This window comes from Gorilla gorilla, chromosome 13 (assembly GCF_029281585.2).
Source record: "Gorilla gorilla gorilla isolate KB3781 chromosome 13, NHGRI_mGorGor1-v2.1_pri, whole genome shotgun sequence".
Lineage (NCBI taxonomy): Eukaryota > Metazoa > Chordata > Mammalia > Primates > Hominidae > Gorilla > Gorilla gorilla.
In genome coordinates this window covers 61,822,574-61,844,048 of record NC_073237.2, presented here as the reverse complement: position 1 = coordinate 61,844,048, position 21,475 = coordinate 61,822,574, and the positions used below count along the sequence as shown (strand labels likewise).

Genomic DNA, 21,475 nt, shown 5'->3' with positions numbered 1-21,475 from the left:
AACGTGTGCTGTGTTGGCAGTTACTAGAGTAATTCTTTATTCTTAATCCCACTATGATACATCAAGAACATCCTTGGAATAATAAAAATATCTTAGTAATGGGAGTTTCCTATCAAATACAAAGAGTTTCTCTGTTGGAACCCATAACTGTCACCCTTGGCCTTACCTCTGAAAGTCCTGCTTTTCTGTTACTGTCCCTGTGAATCTCCTAGATAGAGACCTGCTTTCTGTACTAAAAGGTCAAATAAAATTTCCTCTGAAGAAATAACCATAGAAATTCCAGATTCATCAGACACTGAAGCATTATGTTCTCCAAGCCCAAACTGATTGTCCTGAGAAGACTATTAAATTCCACAGAAATATAGATATTACAGATCTTGCTGAAATACTTGACGCTCTATGGGCCTCTTCTTCAAAAGATGTGAAAAAAGTTAAAAAAAATCCTGAACCTTTTACAATTCAAATTGATGCTTCAAAACTATCTCCTAAATTGTCTCAGTACTGTTTAAAACCTGAAGTCATACAAGGGCTCACTCTTAGAAGATTCAATGAATCAAAGACTTATTTCTTGTTTTTCTTGAAATACTCCTATCAATGGAGGCTAAAGCAACTCCATCTTGAATGGGAGACTAAGCAACTCCATCTTCCATGCTAATCCACCACGTTGACTTCTCATTAACCCCAGTTCCAGGAAGGGCTCCAAGATTTCCAGTTTATCTATTGTTTCTTGTATAAAAGTGGATACTTACTGTAACTCCTGCCCTTAGGTCAAATAACTTTGATGTTACTGCACTTCAATTGTCTTACAACATTCCTTCGGAATCACCTCTCCACTACAGTATATAAACCCTGAGTCTAGCAGGTAATGGCATGGGGATCCACCACCTTGTCTTGCTGCCACCTGAGACACAGACATTAATTTGTTTGTAAGTCCCTATTAAATGTTTCTTTCTGAAAAACTAGATATGTCAGTCTCTTTCTTTGCTCTCTCACCTTCCTTGAATTTTAGGGGTAAGTTTGCATAAACCTACCCACTGCGAAACACTGTCCTACCTATAAGGACCCATGAAGAAGAATAGAGATCTATACAAGATCTTAGAGCTATAAATAAAATTATTCCAAGATTTCCTTTAGTGCCTAGCCTAACCACCCTATTGAGAAATGTCTCAACTGAATCCAAATGGTTCATAGTAGTGAATTTATGCCCTGCTTTCTTTAGCATTCCTGTAGACAAAGGGAGCCAATAATTATTTGCCTTTACTTAGAAAATTTAGCAATATACTTCGACAGGAATGCCTCAGAGATGTACTAAGGCTCCCTCATACTCTTCTCAGGTTTTACATCAGGATTTTAAAACCTTACTATTTCCCAGAAATTCTACCATGATTCAGTATGTAGATGATTTGCTTTTTTGCTTTGTATCCAAAGAGGCCTCAGAAATTGATTTGATATATTACTGTAACGATTGGCTTGCAAGACCATAATGCTTCCTGAATAAATTTTATTTCTCATAAGATTTAATGCACTATTTCTTGTGAGAATTGATATTTATCCACAAAAGGATGTTTTATGTCTCTAGAAATAATAAATATTATCCCAAATTATCCTAAACCAGTGACTAAAAGACAATTCAGAGGATTCTTCAGACTTGCAGGAAATTGCAGGTCCTGGGTGACTAACCGTTTTACGAGATTATGCTTCTTTCTCCCTCAGACCAACATATTCTTCACTGTAACTCGCTGAACCCTGTTAACCCTCTTACTTTGCCTAATGAAGGAGAGGCTCACAATTGAGTCAAAGCGGTTTCCCAAAATTTGACTCTTAGCCTAGATTTACAAGAAACACCACTGACTAATCAGAATTGGTATTCAATGTTGATGGCTCCTGTACCAAAAATTCTAAAAGAAAATACCAAGCTGAGTATGCCATCACAACTCAGTATGAATTATTAGAAAGAAAAGTGCTTCCTCAGCTTAATTCAGCTGAACCTGCAAAATTATTTGCCCTCACTTGAGCCTGTGAATTAGCCAAAGATAAGACTGTAAATATCTATGCTGATAGCAATACGCTTTTAGCATCATCCATAATTTTGGTATGTTATGAAAACCCGAGAGGTTTATGATACCAAATAGCATGCCTATGAAAAGTGAACCTCAAGTTGCCAATCTTTCTGCATTACTGCTACCTTCACAAGTTGCTATAATAAGAGCTGAATCTCATATCTACAAATCTGACTGAATATCAAGGAAATACTGTGGCCAATGTTCATGCTAAAGCTGCAACTACAGAGATACCTAATGTACTAAGGCTCTGTAACTTGAATGAGCTCCCTAAGGTTGATCCAAATCAAATAATTTATGATGATTTGTTAATAAACAATGGTATGCTCCTGAAATGAAACAAGACTGGCATGATAACAGATGCAAATATAATTAAAAAAACAAAAACAAAAACAAAAAAACAGAAAAAAAAAGGGACTCATGGAGGACCTATATGGATGCTTGGTACTTCCAGAGTCTTTAAAACTTCCTTTGCTGAAAGCCTTGCATTCAGCAAATCATAATGATATTAATAAGATGACACAAATTATGGAAGAATATTGATGGAGAGATTGCTCCAAGGTGGCTAGATGGGGATATAATCAATGTCTGACTTGTCAAACTCATAATCCTGGAAAGACCATTCAAGTGGCCCCAGGAACAACTCCCCAGCCATCAGAACCATTTGAACATTTGCAGATGTTTCATTCAATTACCCATTTTTATGGGTTATCAATATGTGTGTATAACAATCTGTATGGTTTTTTGGATGTATGGAAGATTTTCCCTGTTAAAAGGCTGAGGCAATTACTATTGTCAAAAAGTTATTAGAAAATGTTTTTCCACTTTGGGGAATTGCAAATAAAATTTCTAGTAATAGAGAGACTCACTTTACTGTATAAACTGTAAAACAACTAAACAAGATTATTCAAACATTATGGTATTATTATCCCCAGTATCCCCAATCTTCAGCAAAGGTTGAATGAACCAATGGCATTCTAAAATTAGAACCAGCAAAACTAACTGAAACCACAGGATTGCACTGGCCTAAGGTGTTGCCTTTAGCTCTTATGATACACACCTTTTAGAAAACATAAATTGACTCCTTATAAAATTGTTACTTGATTATCCATGCTTTTAATGACAGAACCCCATGTTCATCCAGTACTTATAAAGTCTGACACAATCAATATTATAAAGCATTAATTCAATATTCCAAAGTATATTTACAACAGGTAAAATAAGTCTTCAGAGACTCACTGTCTAATGATGACTTCATGCCCAACACATTGGAACTTGATGACTGGATGTTCTGAAAAAGACATCAATGAAAAACTGTACTTGAGCCTCACTGAAAAAAAAAAAAATCCTATCACATTCTTGTATGTCTCATACAGTAGTTAAATTAGAGGGCATCAAAACTTGGGTCCATATCTCTCAACCGAAAAGAGCTTCCTCAGACTACTGGACATGTCAAGCCACAGTTGACTTAAAATTAAGTATATTGAAGGAAAAGTTTTCCCCAGAAACAGATGACAAAATGAGGTGGACAGCTTCTGCCCAAGAACATGGAACAGTGCCCCCTTGTATTCCCTTTATCTTTCCAGAATTTGCTCTTAACTTCCAAAATAATCATAGTAAGATGACTGTGATCCTACTACTTTGAAAACTAATACACAATGTTTAAACTCACACTTTTATTTCTGTTACGAACATACACCACACAAGCTGAACATGTACTAAGGTCTACTCTCCAACACATAGCCTCCCTCACTAACCCAAATAATTGATGGTTTTGTAGCCATCTAAATGCTTGGGAAGGCTGGATGCAGTGGTTCATGCCTGTAATTCCAACACTTTAGGAAGCCAAAGCAGGAGGATCATTTGAGCCCAGGAGTTCAGGACTAGCCTGGACAATACAGCAAGACTCTGTCTCCACAATTTTTTTTTTTTTTTAAATAGCCAGAAATGGTTGCAGGCACCTGTAGTCCACGAGGCTGAGGCGAGAGGATCACTTGAGCCTAGAAGTTGGAGGTTGTAGTGAGCTATGATCCCACCACAGCATTCCAGCTTGGGCAACAGAGCTAGACCCTGTCTCTGTTAAAACAAACAAACAAACAAACAAACAAAAACTTGGGAAGAATTTCAATTAATACTAGAACCAGCTCCTATATATGATTTGTTGACCCATTCAGGAAAATGACTTTACAAAAAGGTTTAACATAAGTCATCTGACTAATACTCATGGCCAGCTGGTTTGGCATTGGGAAGAAGCACTGGAAGCCATGGGATAGCTTCTAGTTACTGTAAGTTTTATTACTGGTGACTTATCTGTATGCATAGAAAGCCTTAATGGTACTAGATCTAACTTAGGTAAGGTCCCAGATTCACTCTGTAATTAAATCCTTTGGTTTGATTCAGATGATGAAGACTGGACTTCTATACATAATAACATAACATCATTAAAAATTGACAATGTTACATCATTAAGGAACCTACTGAAACCCATACATTGGCTCAATGGAAACTGTAGGTAAATGGAATGCCTCAAACGTACCACTATGTAAGGTAGATAACAGTTTTGGATGCTGGATAGATCAATACACAGGACATATCAAGAAAGGGAGTTAATCATATTTAATTTATGACTGAATGCATAGATTATTCATCCAATTCAAGGAAGTGTTTTTTGCTCCTATCCTGGTTTAAACCACAATCATTCAAACTGACAATGTGCACACGCCAACATGCCAAAAAATAATCACGACATTCATCTCACTCCTGATTTGTGGGTAGTGGGATCTGTCTTAATACTTTATCTCGGTAATACTGGGTTTTTCATTCTGTGTGGTAATAAGACCTATAAATGTTTTCCACTCGAATGATCTGGACACTGTGATTTGGGTTCTCACCCCAATTAACTAAATACGACTTCTAAATGATAGTCAAATTCTTAACAGGATCATTTGTACACAGAACCCTCCCGCCCCCATAAGTTTCTCATTAGTCTCAAAACCTCATTATATGAAGAAGTTCTGGATCTTATTCTCTTACTAGAGAATTCTGCCCTCAAATGGGAGTGTTTGAATTACAAAAATCACTTATCAATGTTTCTGCAACTCTTGCAAAATAATTTAATGGTACCTTAAATTCTCTTCAACTGATAAAATCTAAAATGAGCAGTTTAGCCTCAGTAGTGCAGATGCTCCCCAACCTATAATGCGGCTACATCTGGATAAGGCCATCCTAAGTAAAAAAAAAAATCTTAAGTTGACAGCACATTCTAGACTTGTAGTTTTAATTTACCATGGGCTTACTGGGACATAATCCTATCTTAAGTCAAGGAGCCTAGTGAAACATATCTCTTTTGCACCATCATTAAATGGAAAAATCATGAGTCCAACCATCATAAGTTGAGGACCTTCTGTACTTCAAAACAGAAAAGTTCTTGATACCCTAACTACTCAACAAGGAAGAGCTTGTGCGCTTATTGGAGAAAGATGCTGTTTTTATGTCCATAAACAAGGAATTGTAAGCCCAGAATCTGGAGACCTAAAAGATAAAATCCAAGTATTCCACCTAATTGGGAAAGCCCAATCAGTTTATCCGTTAGTGGTTAAAACTTGACTCTGGGGGACCTTGGCTTTGGGGTATTTCTCAAACTCCTGGTATTACCCTCCTATTAGTCATATTGACAATATCCCCTGTACATTATATTCTTTCAAGAGGCTTACATGCTTGTCAGCAGCCACTAAATCATTGGATGATCTCCACGAGAATTGAAGGGCAGAAACTATATGAACTCAAATCATAAGAAAATAACCTATGATAATTTCAGTATGCAATCTTTAGATGAGCGTGGGAGAAGAAAACAGTATGTGGTAACTGAGAGTAACGCTTAATAGTTGGCCACACTCCCAGTTAACTGAGTGTGTGACCAAAGAGGGGAAAATGTTAAAGATACACTTTTAAGAGGCCACAGTTTGATTATCCCCTTAAAACAGACATCGATAGCCACGAGTGAAAATTAAAACTGTCCTGATTCCCCTCTAATACTAGCTGTAACCATAAACACAATTTAAGCTTTCCCAGGTCAGCATGACCTTACAATTTCCAGCTAATTAGCTATCAATAGGTAAGCTTATAGAGCACAGCGGCTTGAAAAGATAAGTTTCAAGTAGCCCATCATGATAGGGAATAATGTTCTTTCTCATTCTCACTTAATAAACTGTGCTGTAACTGCTGTGGGTTGAGCTTCTTAATGCTTTCAGTTTGAAGTTCCCCAGATCATGGCCTGTACTTTAAAAACTTCTAAATTGTTCCAACTTGATCTGGTTTTATTTTTGTCAAACTGAAAAATACAGGTTAAAGCCAGGTTTAGGCACAATGAAGCTGGACTCAAATGATGTCACAAAGACTTCATTTTTCTCCCCGTGTTGCTCAGTTCCGCTTTCCTCCATGTTGGCTTCCTTCAGTAGTAATTTAAGGCTTTTATCATATCAACACTTGCAACCCCAATAGCTTAAGCAAAAGATCCGGTCACTTTGGTGACAGGGATTGGAACACGATTGTTTAGTCCTGGGTTATTATTTCTATCCCCGGGTACAGAGACTGAGGGTAGAAAAGCGCTGGCCAAGGAAAAATCATGATGCAGTTACCAGGAGAAAGAGAAATCAATGGTGGGCATCCAAAGACAACACATGCCCACTAACACACACCACTTGATCTGTGAAAAAGAGTAAGAAATTCTAATTCGCCTCAAAAAGGTGTAATCTTAGGATCACTGAATTAATGAAAATCGAATATCAAGTTATGAAATGTAGAGCTATAACTGCTTAACTACTCTTGTAGTATTGTATACAGTACTTTACATTTTACTTTATAGGGGACATTAAATACTCAAGAGAAGGCAGATGAGGTTGTCCTAAAAACATATGTAGAAAGATTTACAAAAAATAGTTGAAGAAACCAGGAAATGTTTGTTTTGGAGAAAAGAAGACTTAGGGGATACAGGATCCCTGTCTCCAAATATTTAAAGCCCTTACTTCTGACAGAGGATGTCCTCTGTGTGGCTCTAGAGGGTACAATCACAGTATCAGGCGGAAGATTTAGGTTGCAGATAAGAAACTACCCTCTAACAATGAAGGCTGCCCAACAATAACGGGTTGACTCTTAAGTCTGGGAAGACTCCTTGTCATTAGAAATGTTCAAACAGGGTTTGGCTAATCAAACTTCTGGAAGGCTATTGAAGTCTGCTGGCAATACTGCATAGTGGAATAGCATTTTACTTCAAAGTTAGGCTCTAAAGTCAGTAAGGCAAAAATCACATATGCCAAAATTGCCTTGAAAATTACCTGTGAAATATGGTATATGAATCACGGTTTTAGGACATGTGATATATATGTACAAATGTATTATATATTTAATAATGCACAATATAATAAAGAATGCAATTTTTTAAGCACTGGCATCACAGTGCTTAAAAACCTGTGAGAGGTTTTGTAGATGTGGAGGAACTAAATAAAGCAACCACTGCAATCACTGATTCAAGTATCCTATTTCACGTTCACTTTGGGGCACACACTGATGGGGTATAATAGTAGGTGCATTGCTGTAAACACCTCACTCTTTGCTGTCACTAACAAGCATATTTAGTTGAATCATCCTATTATATAATAAAGAATTTGACTAGCTTTTGTCCCCGGTTCCTGGGAGGGAGACTAAATCCTTAGAGTTTCCCAATTAATAGCAGTGTCTTTGTTATTCATGAACCTCTTGGATCACATCTGAGTTTATGGTAAGAGATGAGTTGACTCAGGATGGGGGTTGGTCACCAGAAAAATCTACTATATGAGGAGAGCTTTGGGACTTTGAGCCAGCCTGACCTCCAGGAAGGGTAGAGGGGCTAGAGATTGAGTCCATCCATGGTCAAGGATTCAATCAATCATGTCTACATAGTGAGACCCCAACAAAAACTCTGGACATTAAGCTGAGTGGGGAAACTTCCTGGTTTTTGAGCCCATCAATGTGCCAGAGGGTGGTGCATGATGGTTCTACAGGAATAGGACATGGAAGCTTTGCATTCAGGACCCTCCCAGACCTTGCCCTGTCATCTCTTTTTTTGGCTGGTCCTGATTTATATCTTGTATAAAACTAATTGTATATACAGTGCTTTCCTGAGTTTTCTAAGTTGTTTTAGTGAATTATCAAACTTAAGGGTGTTGTGGGAATCTCTGAATTTGTAGCTAGTGGTCATACGTGTGGGTGGGCTAGGGACCCCTGAAGTATGGCTGGCACTTGAAATAAAAGCAGTCTTGTTGGTGACTATGCCCTTAAACCTGTGAAGTCTGACATCAGCTCTGGGTGATTAGCATAGAAATTGCTTGGCAGTACATCAGTTGGTGTCAGAGCATGTCTTAAAGAAATAAGAAGGTGGCTGCACAGTACCTCCAAAGAGCCTTGTGATTCTAAGATTCTTTTAAGGCAAAGAACCAAACAAAATTAATACTTTTATTCTGGCCCATAGAGAAGTGATTAAGCAATTGTCTCTTTCACTATCTCGCTTTATGAGATGTGAGTTCAAAAAAATGCAAGAAAAAACGGAATGTAGGAGTCTTTTAACTCATAAAAATCTCAGCTTAAAAAAGCTAAGGTCTAATGATGGAACAACAGCTTGTCCACAGTGAGGCTAGGCCAGTTAGGAACAGAAGGCAGAGCCCCTGTTTCTAAATCAGAATATGGCCTGGAAGACACCAATATTCTAATAACAAGATAAGCATGCCTACAGCCTAATGGCTTAAGGGTTGCCAAGATATTTCTTTTCTTCTCTTTCAGAGAAATGTGAGTCAAAAATACCTGCTGCTAATATTAATGTAGAGGGAGGGGAAATCTATTTGCAAGGTCTTCTGGGGCCAGAAGGACAATGCATTATTTTCCCAGTCCCTTCAGTCAGAGTCTAACAGCAGCAGTATTCATCCCAAACATATCTATTCAAATCCCTTACGATGACCCCAGAGACGCTGCCCTGTTCCCTTGGCACAGAAGGGCAGAGAACGAATTCCCAGAGAGCAGAACTGGGAACAAGGGTGGAAGTTACAGGGGGCCTTCGCAGCTGACTGTAAAGAAGAACTTTCCAGTGGAGAGGAATCCTCAGGAGATATAGAACAAATACCTTGTTACCAGCAGGATCTAACCTGAGGGCCACAGCCATATCCTGGGGATGAGTGGATGAGGATGCACACAGAGAGGGAGCAAAGACACCAGATGATATCTAGATCCTTGTAGTTCTGACAGTCTAGTTCTAACCTGACTGTAGATTCAAAGAAAAACCAGGGAAAATATTCTCACATAAGGAGCTTTCTCAGCTGTGTTCTTACCACAAATATTCTTCAACAATAAATCCCACTAGAATACCTAGTGGCATGACGTTATTTAGCACAGTTAAGAGAGATTTTAGAATTACTGCAATGCCGTTTAAATTCGTTATCTAATGCTAATTAAAATGATCTGTTTCGCTGTCACCAAGGAAAATCTTGTTAGGGAAACTGATGAGTTACAGCAAGCTCTCTGGTACTGAGCTGAGAGCAGATGTGTGCTTACAACATCATACATCCTGTGCCATTGACAATTAAGACTGAGAGAGAATTAACCTGGCAGTACACCTGGCCTCGGGCAGGTTTGGGAGCCAGCCAGGCATCTAAAGAGCACTCGACTGCACAGTAGACCTGCCTGTGACCCTCTCTGCCAGTTACCTTGGGGCAGTCACCTCACCTCTTTGGGTTGCGTTAGATCAGTGGTTTTAAATCTTGATGCACATTAGAATCACCGAGGGAATTTTTAATCCAGATTCCCCACCTAAACCAATTAAATATGAGTCCCTGGAGGTGGGGCCTAGGCATAAGAATTTTAAAGCTCCTCAGGTGATTCCAATGTGAAGGTGGGGTTGATTACTACTGCATTTGATGGTCCCTAAGGACCATGCCCATTTCCAGACTAATTGAGAGATGAAAAATTATTGGCTTACTTCATCACTCCCTCGCAGACATTGGTTATTAGGAGTCTGACTCAACTGAGTACTCCACGTGATATCAGCCAGGCAGCAACTGCTGTTAAACCATGGTCTATGTCTTGGTTATTTTCGTAAATGCCTAGCACATCCTAGGCGCTCAGTACTCATTTGATAAATGAATGGTTCAGAGGGCAACAATTCAATTTGCAGTTCACCCTTTCTGCTTCATTTTGGGTGGCAAAATGAGTAACATATGAGTTACAAATTTTAAATAATGTATTAAATTCATCTTTAATAACAGAATAGCACAAAATAGCAGTAGCTTAAACAAAAGAGAAGTTTATTTCTCTAACACATAAAACGTTGGCTTTCAAAATATGGTCCTTGAACCAGGATGATCCATATCACCTGGGAAATTGTTAGAAATGTAAACTCTTGGGCTCCAAACCAGACCTACTAAAATAGAAACTGTGGGGTGTGGCACAGAAATCTGTTTAATAAGCCCTCCAGGTGATTTAAGAACCACTGCCATAGAAGAATATGAGAGGTAGGTAGTGCAAGATTAGTATAGCAATTCCATGAAGTTGGGACCTGGACTCTCTGCTCACCATTCCTTCACCCCTAAGGCACAAACCTTGTCCACATGATATGATATGGCTGCTGGAGTTTCAGCCATCACATTCAAGCTCAAAGGAGAAGGATGGAGAAAAACCTAGAGAAGAGCACTCACTCTTCTTTCACATGACTTCCTGAAAGGACTTCTTGTCCTCTTAGATCTCGTTGGCACAAAAACTTTTCTGTGAAGAAAACCAGAAAATGTTATCTTTTAGCTGGGCACATGACCACACCCCTAAAAATTAAGGTTCTATTCATGAGGTGCTAAGACAGTAATCTAGTTGTTTCTGCCTTAAATTATTACTCAACAATGGTAATAAAGAAAACTAAAATTTAGTGCTAATATGTCCGGGTATTGTGTTACATTCCTTATGATAGTATCTTATTTAACCTTCATAACTCTATGGGGAATTGTTTTTCTCATCTTGTAGAGTAAAAAAACAAACAGAAAACAAACAAACAAAAACGGGTTTTTAGAGATTGGTTAATGTGCTTGATGTCACTAACCAGGAAGTGATAAAGCAGAATTTCAACCTAGGTGGTTTATCTGCAAAGCATGCATTCTTAGCCTCTAAGATATGCTACTCTGAGAAAAAGTTTTGGTGGAGATGAAAAATGAGTAATAACTGACACCTTATATCTGTTCCTCATTCGCAGGAATAATATAATACTGGTTTTACCATCATTTGATTAGGTTGAGCTTGCAAAGCAACTCCCACCCCACTCCAAATGGCTGATATGTTCTAAGACTGTGTTTTCAGGTCACTTAGGACAGGTCTGCAGTGGTGTCTGCACATTAAGAAGCATTGGGGCTAACACTAGGGAGAATCCAGGGCTCATGGGACCTGAGGCTTGTACAACTTAGGATCCCCTGTTAAGAAAAAAAACCATTAAATTGTGAATACACAATTAGGTAGTGGGCTTTGGAATGCCCAGCAAGTGAGGGGCAGTGATACTTAAGCCTCATTGGCTTAATGGGAAATCCACCTCCAGCCTAATGCTTCCTTTCCCAGCACTGCTTGCCTGTAGCATGGAGGACACAATGCAGGTCACTGCAATCAAGCAATCACCAACTGTAGAAGAAATAATGGAGATGACATTGATCAGCGGTCTTCTAACTTTGATTTGTTTGTTCTTAATGGCAGAATCCTGTTACAAAAAGAAATCTCACTCTGTATCTGAACACATTGAACAGATACAAGTGTGGCTGCTCTGGCTGGAGACCAGGTGGTAGTAGGTCAAAAGTCCCATCTGCTCTTGCCCATAATGTAATCTCCAAATGAGTTATTCTTCCCTGCTGCACAGATAAACCCAATTCACTGACACAGCATTATTGCAGTAAAGAAGTAGTTTAATTAATGCAAGGCTGGCCAAGAAGAAGGACTGGAGTTATTACTCAAATCAGTCTCCCTGAGAATTTGGAGGCTAGGGTTTTAATAGATAATTTGATGGGCAAGGGGCTAGGGAATGGGTGCTGCTGATTGGTTGGGGGATGAAATCATGTGGGAAATGGTCCTTGTGTGCTGAGTCCATCTCGGGGTGGGGGCCACAGGACTGCTGTTTGAGTCATGAGTCATGGGTCCAGGTGGGGTCAGTTAATTGCCAGGGTGCAAAAATCTGAAAAACATCTCAAATGACCACTCTTAAGTTCTGCAATAGTGATGTTACCTACTGGAGCACTCAGGGAAGTCACAAACCTTGTGACCTCTGGCCACATAACTGCTGAGCAGTAAGGGGTTATAGAAAGTACACCTACATTTTAGCAGAATTCAGGCCCCTTCTATAATCCTAATCTTATGGCCTTTCATTAGTTTTACACAGACAACTTCAGTCCCTGAATAAGGAGGAGGGGGCCAGCTTTAGGGAGGGACTATTATCATCCTTGCTTTAAAGCTAAACTATAAACTAAATTCCTCCCATGGTTAGTGTGATGGTTAATAATGAGTATCAACTTGATTGGATTGAAGGATACAAAGTATTGATCCTGGATATGTCTGTGAGGGTGCTGCGAAAGGAGATTAACATTTGAGTCAGTGGGCTGAGAAAGGCAGACCCACCCTTAATCCGAGTGGGCACAATCTAATCAGCTGCCAGCACAGCTAGAATATAAGCAGGCAGAAAAATGTTAAAGGAGACCCTGGCCTAGCCTCCCAGACTGTATCTTTCTCCTGTGCTGGATGCTTCCTGCCCTTGAACATTGGACTCCAAGTTCTTCAGTTTTGGGACTCAGACTGGCTCTCCTTGCTCCTCAGCTTACAGATGGCCTATTGTGGGACCTTGTGATCTTGTAAGTTAATACTTAATAAACTCCCCTTTATATACACACACACACACACACACACACACGTATATACACATGTGTATATATATATAACCTTCACAACATTTTATATATATATACACGTATATACACACACTAAATTCCTCCTATGGTTACTGTGAGGTTAATAATAAGTATCAACTTGATTGGATTGAAGGATACAAAGTATGTATACATATATCCACGTATATATACAAATACACATACACATATATATGTGTGTGTATGTGTATATGTATCCACATACGTGGATGTATATATACACACACATATATGTGTATATGTATATGTGTGTATATACACACACACATATACACATATGTATACATGTATGTGTACATACACACATACATGTGTATATATACATGGATATGTGTGTGTGTATATATACGTGGATATATATACACACACACATATACCATTAGTTCTGTCCCTCTAGAGAACCCTAATACAGTTAGCTTGGGCTACGCTCAGGAAGCAGGGAGGACAGCCAGCCTGTGAGGCTATAAGCAAGATGGAGTCAGCCATGCTAGACTTCTCTCGCTGTCATCTTTGCAAAGGTGGCTTCAGTTGCAGCTCCAGAGGCATTTTGGGGCCTCAAGGAACCTATCTGAAAATCACCTGATGTATTCTAAGCCCCTCTTCTTATAGGGGAGAGAACAAAGACCCAGGAAGACTAAATAACTCAGCCTAGGTCATCACCTGGTTACTGGCAGGGTGGGGACTACAACTGTGATCTATCCACAGATCTTTTCACTATACTTTAAAAATCCTTTGATTTCTAGACCAGCCTTCAAAAGCCTTTTATTGAGCTATCTCTTGCCCTATCCCAAATATAGCATTTGTAGTATATGATAGAATCAAATCACAAGGTATTACCCATTTCTATGGGAAAAGTCAGAAAATGTCTCCCCAGCTGCAGCCTTAGTATGGAAGGGGTGGGTACTATCTCAGTTTAAGTCACTAGAGGTTTTTCCCCTGAACTGCTGTTCTTCTTTCTCCCCTTGTTTCACCCTGCATCACTAGCCAAGTCCCTGGCACACCCCAGGGAAGGCAAGAGGCAGAGAATGGAACCAGTGGGTAGCATTTGTACCACTGAGAGGGAAAAAGCAAGAATCCCTTGGGTCATGGGAACATAAAATTTATAAGCTGTGTATAGAGAGAAGCTACCTTCTTGTATGAAAAAAGGAAACAGACATGCAATGAAATATTACACATAGGCGCACGGCTATTTTCTTTTCCATCTTTGATTTTTATTGCTGACTGACTTAAATATGGGCTGCAAATTTAATCCTCCTCACTTGCTGGAATTTCATGTTTTTTTCTGACTATGCCTCTGGTCCTGGCAAAACTTTGCCTTAAGGAATTTCTCCAGAGGTATTTTAACTCGATGCTCATTTTCATGGAAGTATCACTGGTTTTTGCCCACCTAGGTCTTACAATAAACTTTCTCACAGGGTTGTCTGCTTTTTCTTTCAGAGCTTTCCTTGATTCAAACAATTCTCAAGTAAGTTGTCAGTGGGCAAAATTACTTCATTTGGGTCTTCTAATTAGAAAGGAAAAATTCTTCCATCAGTCCCATGCCTTCCTCAATTATAAAATTTCACTTAAAAATCTCAAACCGGTAAGAAGACTTAATGCTATTCAGTAACTAAAATTATAAATCTCTAAAGCTTTCTTTAAAACAAAAGAAACCTAAAATGCAATCTGAATGTAACAGAATCGTTTTCCACAGAATAGTCACATCATGACCACAGTTGACAGCAAATGGTAACTGGAAACAGTTTGTTCTTCTACTTGGGAAATGGGCATCAACTGGCTAACTTTTAAAAGGAGTGAATATATCTCTTAGGTTTTGTTTTGTATTAGTCAGTTTTCACACTGCTGTAAAGACACTACCTGAGACTAGGTGAATTATAAAGGAAAGAGGTTTAATTGACTCACAGCTCTGCATGGCTGGGGAGGCCTCAGGAAACTTACAATCATGGCAGAAGGGGAAGTAGGCATGTCTTACAAGGCGGCAGGAGAGAGAAGAAAGCAAAAGGGGAAGGGCCCCTTATAAAACCATCAGATCTCATGAGAATTCACTCACTATCACAAGAACAGCATGGGGGAAACCACCCCCATGATCCAATCCCTCCTTCAACACATGGGGATTACAGGTCCCCCACTCCACACGTGAGGATTACAATTCGAGCTGAGATTTGGGTGGGGACACAAAGCCAAACCATATCAGTTGTACAAAAAGGCAGCAAAATAACAATTACCTCTAAAGTGCAATAAAGAAACAAAAGGCTACTTCGTGATGTTAGAATATTAAAAACACGATTCTCACAAAAATATATGTCAAAGATTTATGTAACTCATTCATGAGAAAACAAGCAGGTAAAACTAGTTCAAAGGAGGATACAGTGGACTGAGTTATATATGTACATTTTTCTGTATGTCCATTTCAGGAAAAGGAAGTCTACTGGAATAAGATTGCAGTTAGATTAACACCTGGTAATAAATAGGGCAATAAAACTGTAATTTTTGGAGCTGTCTCTACTATAGGGCAGAAATCATTTGCAACTAACTGATATTCTACTCAGCATTATCCACCTTCCCAGAGTCTGGGCCCTAATAGAATAATAGCATGTCAAACAAAATCACACCCCTCTAGAAAGTCAAATAACCTTGTGGTTTTGCAGACCATGCCCTAGCATGTCTTTAAATGGGACAAACCTTTTTGCTTTATTTCTACACTTTGGATAATTTTACTTAATGGTAGTAGAGGTTTTTTTGTTTTTGTCTGTTTTTTTTTTTTTTCCTTTATAATCTGTAAACTACAACCCTATGACTTGGGAACCAAACGAGGTAAGGAATATTTGGAACCATCTGGGGAGTCATAAACACAAAGTTTTACCAGGCATCTTCACATATGGTCTTATTTGATTCTGACCCCAGCTTCCTGAGATGTTCAGGTATGATCCCTATTTTCACAAATAAGAAAAGAGAGGTACCTAAAGATTGTGACTTGCCCACATTCCTGGTCAGAACCAGGGCCAATCTACAAAGCCAGATCTTCTGAAAACACACACCAAGGGCTTTCACTGTGGTGCTGCTCTCAACAACCCCTCACATTGTAGAGAAGCTTATGGTTTAAAAAGCCCTTGGCAGGCTGGGTTCAGTGGCTCATGCCCGTAATCCCAGAACTTTGGGAGGCCGAGGCAGGTGGATCATAAGGTCAGGAGATCAAGACCATCCTGGCTAACACGGTGAAACCCCGTCCCTACTAAAAATACAAAAAATTAGCCGAGCGTGGTTGGGGGCGCCTATAGTCCCAGCTACTTGGGAGGCTGAGGCAGGAGAATGGTGTGAACCCGGGAGGCGGAGGATGCAATGAGGCGAGATCATGCCACTGCACTCCAGCCTAGGTGACAGAGCAAGACTCCATCTCAAAAAAACAAAAAACAAAAAAAAACAAAAAAAACTTTGACAAATTGAGGGCGCATGAAGCAGGTGGTTTTGTTTTATAGATGGGGAAAATGAGGACCATGATCACCTGCCTAGCAAGTGACAGAAGCCAAATCATGTCCAAGTTCCCCAACAAGTCAAAGGCTAGTTCCTCCACAAAACAATCATCTGGAGTTAATCCACTTTGTCCCTCGGCACTGACCCAAATTTCATCTCTGGACACCGAGACCACCAAACAACTTGAATCCCCCACTTCTCTGCTGGACCTCCACCTATCAGGCCAGGTATGTGAGTTCAATTCACCCCTTTCTCCTGCCCCAAGAAACAAACTCCCTTGTTAACCTGTCTAGCTCTCTGCCCTCTACCTCAGCAAGTTGATAGACTTCACAGGAAGGTGTTATTGACAGGCAACAGCTAGTGGTGCTATTCCACCAGGGTTATTTGCATTTTAAAAGAAGCCCATTTTGGTATAATTACTTTCACCTTTTGCTTCCTAATCTATGTTGGCAGAAATGATTACAAAGAGCCTGCAAACCCAACCTTAGCCGAAGCACCAGCTGCCAAGGGAATGAAGGCTCATGTTTTGACTGTTTTTCAAATGTACATTGCTGATGTTTAAAATTGTAAATATATTTTAAAGTGGTAATGAATTTATGGGTGTTCTTATGTGACTTCTTAGTCAATATATGTTTAAAAGTGTAACTGTGACTGTGTAGGGGGAGAAGCTGCTGAAATGTTTTATGGGAAAATCTCAAGGAGGGGAACCTAACGCTCACAAAGACACAGTGAAGTATGATTATCTTCATTTTAAAAATGATGAAAATGAAACAGAGAGGATATGTAACTTACAAAGATCATCCAGCTACAGAGCCAAGCTTCAAATGCAGTTCCAGGCCTGTATTCCCAACCACTATTTTATATTGCCTTTAATTTTACCTGATTTTCATTTTCCAAAAGGGTGTGACTTATATACAAGTATGCAGCAGAAAACACCCCATCCTAACCTGATCATCTGTAGGAGGGTCCAACAATAAAGAAAACTTTTGAGGGTTGAAAAGCTACTATAGAAAAGCAAACCAGGCTTATGGAGACTGAGAAACATTTGAGAGAGGAAAAGATGAACTGTATTTTACCAACTGTTAACACTTTGACTCTAAGACGTACCATTATTTTATCTATCACTCAGAAAAAAAGCTGCCTATCAACGGTCATGCTAATATGCCACTGACTATAAGTGACACCCTGAAAGATTTGTTAAATGCAAAATAAAAATGTACATTTTTAGAATTGATGAAATATAGTAACATGCAGGCAGGCAGCCCAGGCCATGGTCTAAGTTTGAGATCCCAGAAGAACTGAGAGCATCTTTCACGATTTTTCTTCCGGAAACTGACTTGATGTTGTTACATTCAACAGTAGGCAGCAGATGTTTTAGCCAGAGAACTGTAAGTGCTCTGGTTTCAGTCTCATGCCAGTTCCTGATATGGTGCTACTCTTAGTATTAAGAGTACAGAGGCTGGGCGTGGTGGCTCACGCCTGTAATCCCAGCACTTTGGAAGGCTGAGGCGGGCGGATCACGAGGTCAGGAGATCGAGACCAACCTGGCTAACACAGTGAAACCCCGTCTCTACTAAAAATACAAAAAATTAGCCAGGCGAGGTGGCGAGCGCCTGTAGTCCCAGCTACTCGGGAGGCTGAGGCAGGAGAATGGTGTGAACCCCGGGGGCGGAGCCTGCAGTGAGCCGAGATGGCGCCACTGCACTCCAGCCTGGGCAACAGCGAGACTCCGTTTCAAAAAAAAAAAAAAAAAAAAAAAGTACAGACTGTCCCTGACTTATAATAGATCAACTTACAATTTCTTTTTCTTCTGAGACAGAGTCTTATTCTGTCACCCAGGATGGAGTGCAGGGGTGCGATCTCAGCTCACTGCAACCTCGGCCTTCCAGATTCAAGCAATTTTCCTGCCTCAGCCTCCCAAGTAGCTGAGATTACAGGTGCCTGCTACCACTCCCAGCTAATTTTTGTATTTTTGGTAGAGATGAGGTTTCACTGTGTTGGCCAGATTGGTTTTGAACTCCTGCCCTCAAGTGATCCGCCCACCTCGGCCTCCCAAAGTGCTGGGATTACAGGTGTGAGCCAGCCTACTTACGATTTTTCAACTGTGCAAAACTCAAAATGATGAAGCAAAGTGATATGAACTCAGAATTCTCTTCAACTTACCACGGGACATGTATACTTCATTAACTAATCACGGTGGCCAAGGGAGTGTTGTGGTTCAGAGGCCAGAGTCACATGCCACTGGTCAAGGCAAATCATAATTCGAATCCACCCAAAAAGGCGACTAAAATGTAGGAGGAGGGGAACCTCCAGAAAGGTGACGGGCAGGGTATTATTACCAAAAGAGCGGATTCCAACAGATATTTAGAACTAGACTTAGATATCGAGTTATACAATGGGGCCAAATAGTTGATCTGGTAAGAACAACTGAACCCATGTCTTGTCTGTTTCTTCAAAAGGATATTCCTGCTGTTACAGATCTTTAAGATTCACAGTTTCTCTATCACTGCCTACTGCTGAATGTGATAACATCAAGTCAGTATGTGCTTACTGGTAGATATATCAATAAGAACCTAAGTTTTAAATGCAAGAGGATTTTCATCTAAAAGGAAAGTCTGTTGTCAAGCATCTGGAAGTCATTTTAAGATATCTAAATTAGTCATTATGTTTAATTATAGTCATCAAGAGCTCAAAGTCAGATGATTCCCATGACCTTACCAGACTCCTCTCACCTTTCCCTCAAGTAGTTATCACATATCAAGCACAACTAAGAGCTAATCATTTCCTCCCAAGGTACAATTAACTCCCTAAGAAAAAGAGCACAGACCAAAATTTCTCATTCCCACATTTTTGCAGCTCTGTCTGTCCACTTACATTCAGCCATGGGCATGAGCCCATGTTTAAAAAATGGATAAAACATTTTGATGAAAAATATTCCAAACACTGTTCTTTCATAGGCTGTTATCTGTGGTATCATCCAGGGCATCATCATCGGTACAAACATACGTAACAATCAGTGTCTGTCTGCACACTATGGAACGCAGAGCAGCCATTTAGTTACTATTCATAAAAGACACACAATCCAAAGGGCATACTGTATCTCCTGGTTAAGGCCATTCATTAAAAAATTTACTAATGCGGCCAGGCGCGGTGGCTCACGCCTGTAATCCCAGCACTTTGGGAGGGTGAGGCGGGGGGATCACGAGGTCAGATCAAGACCATCCTGGCTAACACGGTGAAACCCCGTCTCTACCAAAAATAAAAAAAGATTAGCCAGGCGTGGTGGTGGGTGCCTATAGTCCCAGCTACTCAGGAGGCTGACGCAAGAGAATGGCGTGAACCCGGGAGGCGGAGCTTGCAGCGAGCCAAGATGGCGCCACTGCACTCCAGCCTGGGCGACAGAGCAAGACTCCGTCTCCAAAAAAAATTTACTAATGCATCTGGGGAAGAAGTTAGGGGACTTGGGGAACTTGGATGGTGGTGTTTTTAGGTTCAGAAAAGATGAAGATGATCATAAACTTAGTTTCCTTACGTTAAGCACTATCAAAAGGTTAGACGAGCTCAAGTCTCAAATTTTTATGTTTGTTTAGGTCATTAATTTTGGCAGAAATAGTTTGATGATGGGCTCCCTACTAACTGCTGCTGTTTTGTGATCTTGTGTTCTCTTAACCATTATTCTAAATACATACATCCATAAATTTGCCAGACTTAAAAGTGATTAATCTGCTAAAATTAAGATGTAACTTTTTCAAATTTTCACTGATATAGAAACAGAAGTGCCATCTCATGTTTTCAAGAGCAATCTTTTGAGTTTGGTCAGGTAGGAAGCCATTTCCTCTAAGAGGCCTTTATTCTGTTATACAAGTGCTTATTACACCAGACATAAAGGGGCAATGGAGTTCTCCTTCCTTCTAACATCAGCTAATTCCTAGGAGAAGGAGGGTTTGATGCAAATTGAAAATACAATAAGCTGAATTTTCAAATAAAAGACATTCTCAGATCTGCTAAGTTCATCCATGGAAAAGAAGACCACCATGAAGCCAGGTAGGTTGTTTTCAGTTTGTTTAAAGCCATTTGTGGATTTCTGCTTAAAAATGGTGCATTGTTGAGTTTATCTCTGTTCCTTTCAGAAAGAGTAAGATAAGACTAGAAAAATAAAATTGTATAAATTCACAGGAACAAAGTAAACAGAGGAGAAGCCACAGTGGGTGAGAGATAGCACCAAGTATCTGGAAGAACAGGAAGCAGTAGAGAAGGCGGCAGAACTGTGAAAGCGGAATACCTAGTGCATGGAGAGGAGCGAGTCAATTCTCACCATGATAGACCAGAAAATTCCAGCAGCTAGAGGAGAATGCTGGGGTAAGCCTTGGAATGGAAAACAGGGGGATTGGCCCAAACTGCTTGACTATCACTCCCAACCCTGGCAGCAGGCTGAGGATGTGCTTTGTGAACTTATGTTGACTCATTTTCTCAAGACTAGGGGGCCCCAGATACGAGAGGGCATGAGGGAGAGGCACTGTGCTGAAAGCAGGTAGGTTAATTAAAATCTGCACACTGACTATTGAGCAACTGAATGCTGGCTGCAGGTGGATTTCTCTCTGGAGGCACTGAATGGCCCAGAGGAAAGGCCTACAGATAGTGACATCTGGAGGACCCCAGTGAAACAGCAGGATCCACAACTAACCACTGGTACAGTAAAGTCAACATTAGAAAAGAAAAGAATGCCCTCTTTCTCATCAGTTTTAAGATTTTAAATGTCTTAAATATATAAGAGAGCTAAAGACCTCTCCAAGAAAGTCTCAAACAGAGCCCAAAGCAAACAGAAAGAGCAGATGACAGAAAAGAAAGTAAAACAAAACAACCAACCATAAAATTGAATATCACCAGGAAACATGAGATAATGCATACAAGAAATAAGAAAAGGACACTTTAATGAAAAGGCTGGGAGTGGCTAGGCATGGTAGCTCAGGCGTTCAGGAC

General features: G+C 40.0%; 1 long non-coding RNA gene across 1 annotated transcript in view; it reads right to left on the bottom strand.

Annotated features, from left to right (window-relative positions):
* The window catches only part of LOC134756870 (uncharacterized), a 29,558-nt gene extending 16,289 nt beyond the window's left edge, over nucleotides 1-13,269 (bottom strand). Inside the window, exon 1 of the long non-coding RNA XR_010130223.1 lies at nucleotides 3,300-13,269. This is a non-coding gene — a long non-coding RNA (uncharacterized lncRNA). The remainder of the gene's footprint in view (nucleotides 1-3,299) is intronic.
* Nucleotides 13,270-21,475: the final 8,206 nt, after the last annotated feature.